The 10,963-nt window shown below is 35.4% G+C and overlaps 1 pseudogene; it reads left to right on the top strand.

Moving 5' to 3' along the window:
* Positions 1 to 2,103: 2,103 nt before the first annotated feature.
* LOC116466653 (corepressor interacting with RBPJ 1-like) lies at positions 2,104 to 3,567 on the top strand (annotated as a pseudogene).
* Positions 3,568 to 10,963: the final 7,396 nt, after the last annotated feature.

The following is a 10,963-nucleotide window of genomic DNA, read 5'->3' as shown; positions in this document are numbered from 1 at the left end:
GCTTCTTCTAGTATGAAGTCTATCGCTGTAGTCATCTCCAGCGCGGCCCATTACCATGAAAGATTTAGCAGCTAGGGTGTCATAATGCAATTGGTGCTGACGTTCATCAGGGTCTGTGATGCCCAGTTGTTCCCCTAACGCTCTTTGTGCTAGCAAGAAAGCTGATGCATTTAGTTGACCAGATTTCCAGGAGATAAAAGATCTCCCAGTAGAAGAAAATCAGGAGTTCTTAGGAGGTAGCTGAAAGGAGTACTCTGGCCATATTTTTCTCAGCTCAGTCTCTCAGTCACCATGTTCCCTTCTAGTGATAAAAATCACCAGATTTGTATTGCTCAAAATACAATGTGTCCAAAGGCTGTGAAAGTATATATTATGTTACATTTAGAGAAATGCTGCATCTGAAGCACGATCTTTATTTTCATGTACCTGTATTATTTCACAAGAATATCATCTATTAGAAGATGTTAGAATTCTGCTCACTATTTAAACGCAAAAATCACTCACTATATATTCTGTACCCATTACTGGGTAGAAAATAACAAGCCATTTGTGTTTCCACCAATCTACTTATTTTTATTAGCCAACTATGGTTTAATATGCAAAGATACAGAACTTCACTCTCCAATATGATAGTCACTAGCCACATGTGACTATGAGGACTTAAAATATAGCTAGCCCAAATTGAGATGTGCTTTAAGTGTACAATACACATTGGACTTTAAAGACTAAGTTTAAAAAAAAAGAGTTATACTGATTACATGTGGAAAGAATAATATTTTGGATATATGAGTTAAATAAAATTTGTATTAAAATTAATTTTACCCTTTTTAAAGCATTTTATTGTAACTACTATAAAATTTTAGATTACTTGTGTAGCTTACATTTAAGGCTTATCTCCTATTTCTATTGGACAGCACTGATATAGAAAAGAAGGTGAACTAAAGAGAATAATACCTATAAAATATAATAATGTCTAGCCCCACCTATCTCCAATATTCTCTTTCCTTGGAGGGCAAGGAAAGGAAAATCTGTTGACACTTATTGTACAAACCATGGACATCAATGATTCAAATTTACTAAATTTTTGTCCTGGGTGAGTATTCAATGTTGATATTCTAAAAGAAAATTGTCACAGGCAATTTTAAGTTGGAAGGTATGGACCCAGCATTGGTATTCAAAACCAAATAGGCCTGTGGGGTTATAAACAGGAATTTAAATTTAATTCTGCTCTTCCTTAAATCACCCTCTACCTCTACAGGAGCAGCCAGCCACTCTTGGGCAGCCTGAAGGTCAGTGGCTTCTAGGAGGGCAATAATTATTAAAGAATGCCATGGAGGATGTGGGTGCTGTAAATGGTTTATAAACTACTGTGTTATCTTGTTCTTTTTGGAATAAGTTATACTATCTTCAAGAACACCTCTTCTAGAGATCTACATTTAAAATAGGATATGAGAAAGCAAAATTGTCTAGGGGTAACTGCTATTCTTCTAGCTATTGGAAGCAATTCTTCAACCTAGAGAAGACAAGCCACCATCATAGCAATAGTTACCACAAAGTCTCATCCTTTTAGAATTCCACTACATACATTTTCACTGTAAAACTCTAATAATCAGGATATTTTTTCACATATGCTTTAAAATGGTTTCAGAGAGGTTAAGTGACCTGCCTGATATCATACTGCAGAGCTGGGATTCAACCCCAGGTTTGGCTGACTCCGAGGCCCATAATCTTAACCAACAGAACACAAAACAATGGCTCCATCAAAATTATTGCCCCTGAAATTTCTAGAAGCTTCATAAAGAAGCCATATTAGCTACAAGGAAAATTGGAGCTCCTTTAATTCAGTCTACATGTCTTACAGATGAGGAAAGTGAGGCTCCGAGGAATTAAATGTCCTGTCTAAATTTCCCATAATTAACTAGTGCAAAATCTGGAACCATCACAACTCCCAGTCTTTCCACTTCATCGTACCTCCTGGATAAAATATCCAGAGATCTGGATGGCACATTTTCCCATGGCAATAGCTTTGGGAATATGATGCATCGAATTTTGGAGACATATCCATGACACCACGTCCTATAAGAATGGTAAATTTTGACAGCTCTAGCTCCTGCATTCCCTAGTTCCAGTTCCAAGATGGGGAAATCCTTTGCCAACTTCAGGTGCAAGAAAGACTTTCATCCTGCCTCCAAATCCAATATCAAAAAAAGTATGGATGGCAGAACAGAAAATATCATATGATAAGAAGAAACAAGAAGAACTGATGCAGCAATATCTTAAAGAACAAGAATCATATGATAATAGATTGCTTATGGGAGATGAACGTGTAAAGAATGGCCTTAATTTCATGTATGAAGCCCCTCCAGGAGCTAAAGAAGGAAAACAAAGAGAAAGAAGAAACAGAAGGAGAGACTGAATACAAATTTGAATGGCAGAAAGGAGCCCCACGAGAAAAATATGCCAAAGATGACATGAACATCAGAGATTAGCCCTTTGGTATTCAGGTTCGAAATGTGAGGTGCATTAAATGTCACAAATGGGGTAATGTCAACACAGATCGAGAATGTCCTTTGTTTGGTCTTTCTGGAATCAATGCAAGTTCGGTTCCCACTGATGGCTCAGGGCCATCGATGCACCCCTCGGAGCTAACAGAGGAGATGAGAAACAGTGGGTTTGCACTGAAACGAAATGTACTGGGGAGAAACTTGACCGCAAATGATCCATCACAGGAGTATGTTGCAAGCGAGGGTGAAGAAGATCCAGAAGTTGAATTTTTAAAGTCACTAACAACCAAACAAAAACAGAAACTTCTCAGGAAATTAGATCGACTGGAGAAGAAAAAAAAGAAAAAAGATAGAAAAAAGAAAAAGTTTCAGAAAAGCAGAAGTAAACACAAAAAACATAAGTCCTCTTCTTCCTCGTCTTCCTCCTCTTCCTCCTCCTCTTCCTCCTCTTCCTCCTCTTCCTCCTCCTCTTCCTCTACTGAGACTTCAGAAAGCAGTAGTGACAGTGTGAGTGACATTAAAGAAAAAAAAATACAAAGAAAGAAAAACAAGTGTTCAGGGCATAACAACAGTGATTCTGAAGAGAAGAACAAGTCTAAGAAGAGAAAGCTTCATGGAGAACTTTCTAGCAGTCACCATAACCGGGAAAAAGCCAAGGAACAGCCCAGGTTCTTAAAACATGAGAGTTGTAGGGAGAACAGCAAATGGAGCCATTCTGATTCTGACAAAAAGTCCAGAACCCGTAATCACAGCCCGGAGAAGAGAGGCTCTGAAAGAAAGGAGGGGAGCCGCAGAAGCCACGGCAGGGAGGAAAGGAGCCGGAGGAGCCAGAGCAGAAGTCCTGGTAGTGACACGCAAAGGGAGATAAGGAAACGGCCACAGCAAAGTCCCGGTGAAGAGCAAAGCAGAAGAAATGACACCAAGAGCCATGGCACAGATTTGTATAGAGGAGAAAAAATGTACAGAGAGCACCCAGGAGATACACATACTAAAGTGACACAAAGAGAATGAAGCAGAAGTAGAGAAGAAAGACTGTATGTGACAATTACCTGGGAATAAAAATATCTCCACTTTTTTACTGAATACCTTTAGCAAGGGCTAAATTATGTACTATTGTCTTTCTAACAAAAATGCTCAATTTAAAAAAAAAAACAGAATGGCAAATTTGATGAGCAAGAACTTTAAAAGTAATAGACAGGGAAGCATCTTCCATATCCTTTATCTAAGAGAAACTTCCGATCCTTGGTAGAAAAGCCATGACAGAGTGTTCAGGAATGAGCTTTTCATAGCATTTCTGGACAACAATTTCCTCTATGTCTTAGGTCATTGAAAGTACTATGACAAAATACCATAAAATGGGTAGCTTGTAAACAACAGAAATTTGCTTCTCATGGTTCTGGAGGCTGAAATGTCCAAGATCAAAGCATCAGCATATTTGGTTCCAGGGTGGGCTGGTCATCTGGTTCATAGATGTGCCTTCTCTCTGTGTCTTTGTATTGTGGGAGAACCAAGAAAACTCTCTGGGGCCTCTTCTATAATACAAATTTCACTCATAGGGCTCTGCCCTCATGACCTAAGCACCTCCAAAAGGCCCCATCTCTAATACCAACAGATTAGGTTTTCAACATGAATCCGGGGAGGACACAGACATTCAGACCACAATACTATATTAGCCTGTGTTATATGATAAGTCTGCATCAAGTCTTCTTCTTTCCATATCATCTAGAAAATGATTATATAATTGATACAAATTACATCCTAATTAAGAAATTTGTTTTTCTAGACATGTGGTGGATTGTTCATAGTAAATTCTCAAAACCTTACTCCATATGTTCAGAGAATTCATTTCCTTGGGGCTCTCCAGTTAACTTGACCATTTAGTAGAACACCTCTTGAAAACATATATTTATCTTGAAAATATATCTATACATATCTTGAAACATATCTTGAAACTGCAGATACTAATGCACTATTTCTTCAAAATATTATGCCGCCAAATTCAATAATGCAAAGAAGCAGTTTGTAAGTTTTCTTTTTTAAAGCCCCCAAGTCTTTTCTGGAGGAAACTTTATGTGAAACTCAAACAACAACACCAAGAACAATAACATTAAAATGTACATAGAGTTTGCTTTGTGCCAAGCACTCTTCCAAGAACTTCATAGGTGATAACTCACTTAATTCTTTGTGGTAGGTTCTATTATTTTCCTCTGGATTTTATAGATGAGGAAGTATAGCCACAGAGAGGTTAAAAAACTTGTCCACGATCACAGAGTGAGTGAGCCCAGATGGTCTGGCTATGGAGCTCATGGACAGAACACTATGCATACTACCATGATTTGGAAGCCTTATTTGTTGCACAGGTGAGAGGTCACGAGCTACCTGGTAAAATTTTGCTGGTCTTCAAATGATCTAACCAGAAAAACTGCAGTCACAAGGTTTACAGAATTCATGCAATAAGTACTATTCACCTCAATAAATCCCTTGAAGTTACAGAAAGGGATAAAATAGATCTTTTTTTGAAATTTTATATTGTTCTCTGATACGCCCTCTTTGGATGATAGCCATTATTAATTAAACAATGCCTGTCATTGTGCTAGGGGTTCTATATATATTATGTCATAGAGAGATAAGTATTATTACCATGAGTAGATGAGGAAACTGTGGCTCAGGAAAATGAGGCAATTGTCTCAAAATGACATAGCTAGTTAGAGGCAGAACTAAAATACGAGCGTTCATCTGCCTGCATCAGAATCTCAGATTCCTTCTACTTGTTTCCCCCTCAAATGACAAACAGATGAATTGGTAATAATAAAAAGTAGGCTTTTTATGAACCCAAATCCATCAGCACAATCACTGCAAGGCCAATGGACCAGTGTCTCCAATTAATCACCTCTTATGGATAAGTTAAAGAGATTACTTTCTCAGTTACCACAAGAAATTTGCCCTTAAAAATAGGGTTCATGGGTTTATGGGGCACATGGCTAAACTATACAAGGCAATTATTTTGGGAACTTTCATATCTGTGCTTTGAACCATTGGATCCATTCACAAGTAAACCTAGCGTTTGGTAGCTAGGAACCCTGGAAATGCTTGAGGCAATTTTTTTCTGACTTTCTCCAGAATAACTTTAACTTCAATTTGGGAACTTCAGTAAAATTAAGAGGCCATTGTTTTACTAAGTCACTGCTCTGTCTTCTTTTTACTCATTTCCAATCCCTCGCTGCATCGCCAGCTCCAACACAGTGTTAATGCCACTGCCTGGCTAATATTCCTAAAATGTGCTTTTTGTTATGACTCTCTTTCTTTTGCCCAAGGTCTTTAAAATGTCTCCTCACTGACTATGAGAGTAAGTTGAAACCTCAATCTGGCATTTTAAAATCCTACAAAGTAAATATTTTATGTAATTTATACGACAATAATAATATGAATGAGGAGAGGGGGAAGGGAACTATACTGGAAGAAAGTTTCTATATACTAATGAAAGTAAGCTAATATTAATCTAAACTAGATTGTTTAAAATTAAGATGCATATGGTAATACCCAGAGCAACCAAAGATAACTCTCTCTCTATATATATATTTTTTTCTATATAGATGGATAGATAATATATATATAGTTCTGACTTATATATCAGAAAATGAAGAAATTTAAATGGTACACTTAAAAATATATATTTAACACAAAAGAGGGAAGTAGTGGTGGCCCAAAGAACACAAAAAAGACAAGCTATATAGAAGACAAATAGCAAAATAGAAATAATTCATACTATATCAATAATTGCATTGAATGTGAATAGATTAAGCATCCAATCAAAAGATAGAGGTTGTCAGACTAGATAATGAAAAAAAAGGATTCAATTATATACTTCCTATAAAAGATACCCTTTAGATTCAAAGATACAAATAAGGTTAAAAATAAAAAGATAGAAATAGATACACCGTGCAAACAGTAACCAAAAAACAAGTGGGGTAACTATACCAATGTTTGACAAAATAGACTTTAAGATTAAAAAATATTTCTAGAGAAAAAGAGGAAGAACATTTTATAATGACCAAGTAATCAATTCAACAGGAAAATATAGAACAGTTATAAACATATGTGCATCTAACAACAGAGCCTCAAAATACATTAAACAAAACCTGACAGAAATAAAAGGAGAAAGAGACAATTCAAAAATAATAGCTGGTCACTTCATATTACACTCTCAGAAACTGATAGAACAATTAGACATAAAATCAGCAAGGATATAGAAGACTTGGACACTATTGCCAACCAACTTGATCTATCATACATCTAGAAAGCATTCCACCCAACAACAGCAGAATACATATTTGCTTCAAGTGCACGTGGAACATTCTCCAGGACAGATAAACTAGGCCATACTACAAATCATAACACATTTCAAAAAATTGAAATCATACAAAGTATGCTCTTCAATCAAATGGAATTAAATTGGAAATCGGTAACAGTAAAAATATTGTAAAGTCCACAAACATTTGGAAATTAAACAACATATTTCTTAATAACCCAAGGGTTAAAGAAGAAATCACAAGGGAAATAAGAAAGTATTCTGAGCAGAATGAAAATGAAAACACATATACCAAAATTTGTGGGTTTCACCTAAACCAACACTTGGAGAGAAATGTATAGTTTTAAATGCCTATATTTAAAAAGATGAAAGATCTCAAAGCAATTTACTAATCTTACATCTTAAGATCCTTGAAAAAGAAGAAGAAATTAAGCCCAAGGCAGTCAAAAGAAAGGAACCAATAAAGATTAGAGTGGTAAACCGTTGAATTAGAAAACAGAAAAATAAATAAATAAAATCAATGAAACCAAAACCTTGTTTTTTGGAATCACTGACAAAATTGAAAAACCAAAATTCAGCCAGGAAGAAAAGGATGACACAGATTACAAAAATTAAAGATGAAAGAGCAGAATTACCACTGAATCTTTAGAAATTAAAATAATTATAAAGCACTAAGAACAACATTATGTCAACAAATTGGATAATTTAGATGACATAAATTCTTAAAAAAACATGAATTACCCAAACTGACTTAAGAAAAAATAGAAAATCTGAATAACAGATGAAGAAAATAATTTAATTGCCAGAAAGAAGAGCCTGGGTCAAGATGGTTCACTGGTGAATTCTATAAATCACTTAAAGGAGCAATAATATCAATACTCTACAAATTCCCCTGAAAATAAAGGAGGAAGAAAAATTTCTGAAATCATTTTATGAGGGCATTCTATGAAGGCTGATACTAAAGTCCAACAAATACATCGCCAAAAAAGCAAAAACCACAGACCAATATCCCTCATGAATACAGATACAAAAATCTTCAACAAAGTATTAGCAAACCAAATTCAACATATAAAAATAATTAACACAACCAAGTAGAATTTATGCTAGGAATGGTAAGATAGTTTAACAGCTAAAACTCAATTAATATAAAACACCATATTAACAGAGAAAGAACAAAAACCACATGATCATCTCAATAGATACTGAAAATGCATTCAAAAAATTCTAACATCCGTACATGATAGAAGCTCTCAACAAGCTTGGAATAGGCAGGAATTTCCTTAATGTGATAAAGCACATCTATGTAAAATCTGCAGTGAACATCATACTTCCTCATAAAAGACTGAAGGAAGTCCCCTAAGACTGGGAACAGGATAAAAATGCTCTCTCACCACTTCTTTTCAACAATGTACTGGAAGTTTAAGCCAGTGCAATTAGATAGGAAGAAGAAATGAAAGGCATATAAAAGAAAGACATCTAGGCTGGAAAAAAAGAGGTAAAATTGTCTTTATTTGAAGATAACATGATACCATGTGTAGAAATCCACAAACAAAGCCAAAGCTTAGAACTGAGAAGTATAGCAAGGTCACAGGATACAAGATCAACATACAAAACTAAATTGTATTTCTACATGTGAATACAAAATCCAAAAATAAAATTGAGAATATGTTTCACAATAGCATCAAAAAGAATAAGATACTTAGGAACAAATTTTAAAATTACAGACTTGTATACTGAAAATTATAAAACATTGCTGAGAAGATCTAAACTAATGGAGAGATATTCTATATGTATGGATTGGAAGAGTCAGAATTAAGATGGTAATTATGCTCAAACTTATCTATGGATTCCATGCAGTACTTTTCAAATTTCCATCAGGCTTTTCCTTGTTGTGGTTTCAGAAATTGACAAGCTGATCATTAAATCTATATGGAAAGGGAAAGACCCAGAATGATAAAGGAGTTTGAGAAAGGAACCAAGTTAGAGGACTTTCACTTCCTCATATCAAAATTTACTACCAATCTACAGTCATCAAGACAATATAATGCTGGCATAAGGACAGACATATGGATCAAAGGAACAGAGCTGAGTCCAAAAATATATCCTTCTATGAATGGTCGATTGTCAATTGATATTCAACAAACCTACCTCAGAAATTCACTGAGAAACAATTGTTTCAACAAATTGTACTGGTACAATAAGCTATCTGCCTGCAAAAAACTACAAAGAAGGAAGGAAGGAAGGAAGGAAAGAAGGAAGGAAGGAAGGAAGGAAGGAAGGAAGGAAGGAAGGAAGGAAGGAAGGGAGGAAGGGAGGAAGGAGGGAGGGAGGGAGGGAAGGAAGGAAGGAAGGAAGGAAGGAAGGAAGGAAGGAAGGAAGGAAGGAAAGAAGGAAGGGGAGGGGAGGGAGGGAGGGAGGGAGGGAGGGAGGGAAGGAAGGAAGGAAGGGAAGGAAGGAAATCCTTACCTCACAACACATGCAAATATTAACTCAATATGATTATAGACTTAAATGTAGGAGCTAAAACAATATAACTTATAGAAGAAAACAGAAAATATTCAAGACCTTGCATTAGGCAAAATTTTTTTTCAGATATAACATGAAAAGCATGATTCATAAAAGAAAAAAATTAATAAATTGGACCACATCAAAATTCAAAATGTTTGTACTTCAGTAGACATCATTAAGAACACAAAAATAAAAGCAACAAATTGGGATAAAATATTTGCAAAATATGTATCTAACAAAGAATTTATATCCAGAACTTACAAAGAACTCTTACACCTCAATAAGACAAACAATCTAATCAAAAAATAAGACATACAGATGGCTAAGAAGCACTTGTAAAGCTCTTTAACATCGTTAGTTATTAGAAAAATGCAAATAGAAACTACAAGGAGACAGTTTCACACTCACTAGAATGGCTATAATTTAAAAAGTCAGGGCCAGGCACGGTGGCTCACACTGTAATCCCAGCACTTTGGGAGGCCGAGGCAGGCAGATCACAAGGTCAAGAGTTTGAGACCATCCTGGCCAACATGGTGAAACCCCATCTCTACTAAAAATACAAAAATTAGCTGGGTGTGGTAGTGCGTGCCTGTAGTTCCAGCTACTTGGGAGGCTGAGGGAGGAGAATCGCTTGAACCCAAGAGGTGGAGGTTGCATGAGCCGAGATCTCATCACTACACTCCAGCTTGGGTGACAGAGCAAGACTCCATCTGGAAAAAAAAAAAAAGTCAGACAATAATAAATACTAGCAAAGATTAGAGAAATTGGTACTCTCGTACACTGCTGATATCAATGTATGAATGGTACAATCATTTTGGAAAACAGTTAAGAAGTTTCTCAAAATGCTAAATACAGTTAGAATATAACTCCAGCAATCTTGATCTTAGGAATATACTGAAGAGAGATGAAAACATGTGTCCACACACAGGAAGGGGAACATCACACACCTGGGCCTGTTGTGGGGTGGGGGGAGGGAGGAGGGATAGCATTAGGAGATATACCTAATGTTAAATGACCAGTTAATGGGCGCATCACACCAACATGGCACAGGCATACATATGTAACAAACCTGCACGTTATGCACATGTACCCTAAAAGTTAAAGTATAATAAAAAAAAAATGACTAAGTAAAAGGAAAAGATAAAAACATTACATGTATGAAAATATATTTTGGGTATCAAAAAAGGTTGTAGAAAGAAAATCATTTTAAGTAAACAATAATAACATATGATAAATTTTTGTCCTAATGTAAAATGACTGGTCAATTTTTTAAAAAGTATAGGAAAAAAACAGAAAATATAAACATGTCATGAAAAGTCTGAGTAAGTCACAAAAGGTTTGGAAAGGACAAATTTATAGAGGAAATGTTTACAAGTTGCCCACAATTAAAAGGAAATTATTTTTGTCTTTCTAAATATTGAGCTTTGATATTAAAAATACACTAATACAAAAGTATAAATTTGGTCCCCTATACTAGAATAGCAAGATTTTCCTAAAGTATTAATCTACTCAGTAAAATTTGCGAGATGTTTTGATTTAATTCTAAAGTCTGTTTTTTTTTTTTTAAATATACTTTTCAACCATCTTCTAAACTGTGGATTTACAGTTACAAGCAATATTTTTCTTGATTCTATACTCTTGG

Source organism: Hylobates moloch, unplaced genomic scaffold, assembly GCF_009828535.3.
Source record: "Hylobates moloch isolate HMO894 unplaced genomic scaffold, HMol_V3 SCAFFOLD_4, whole genome shotgun sequence".
Taxonomy (NCBI): domain Eukaryota; kingdom Metazoa; phylum Chordata; class Mammalia; order Primates; family Hylobatidae; genus Hylobates; species Hylobates moloch.
This window is presented reverse-complemented; position numbering and strand designations above follow the sequence as displayed.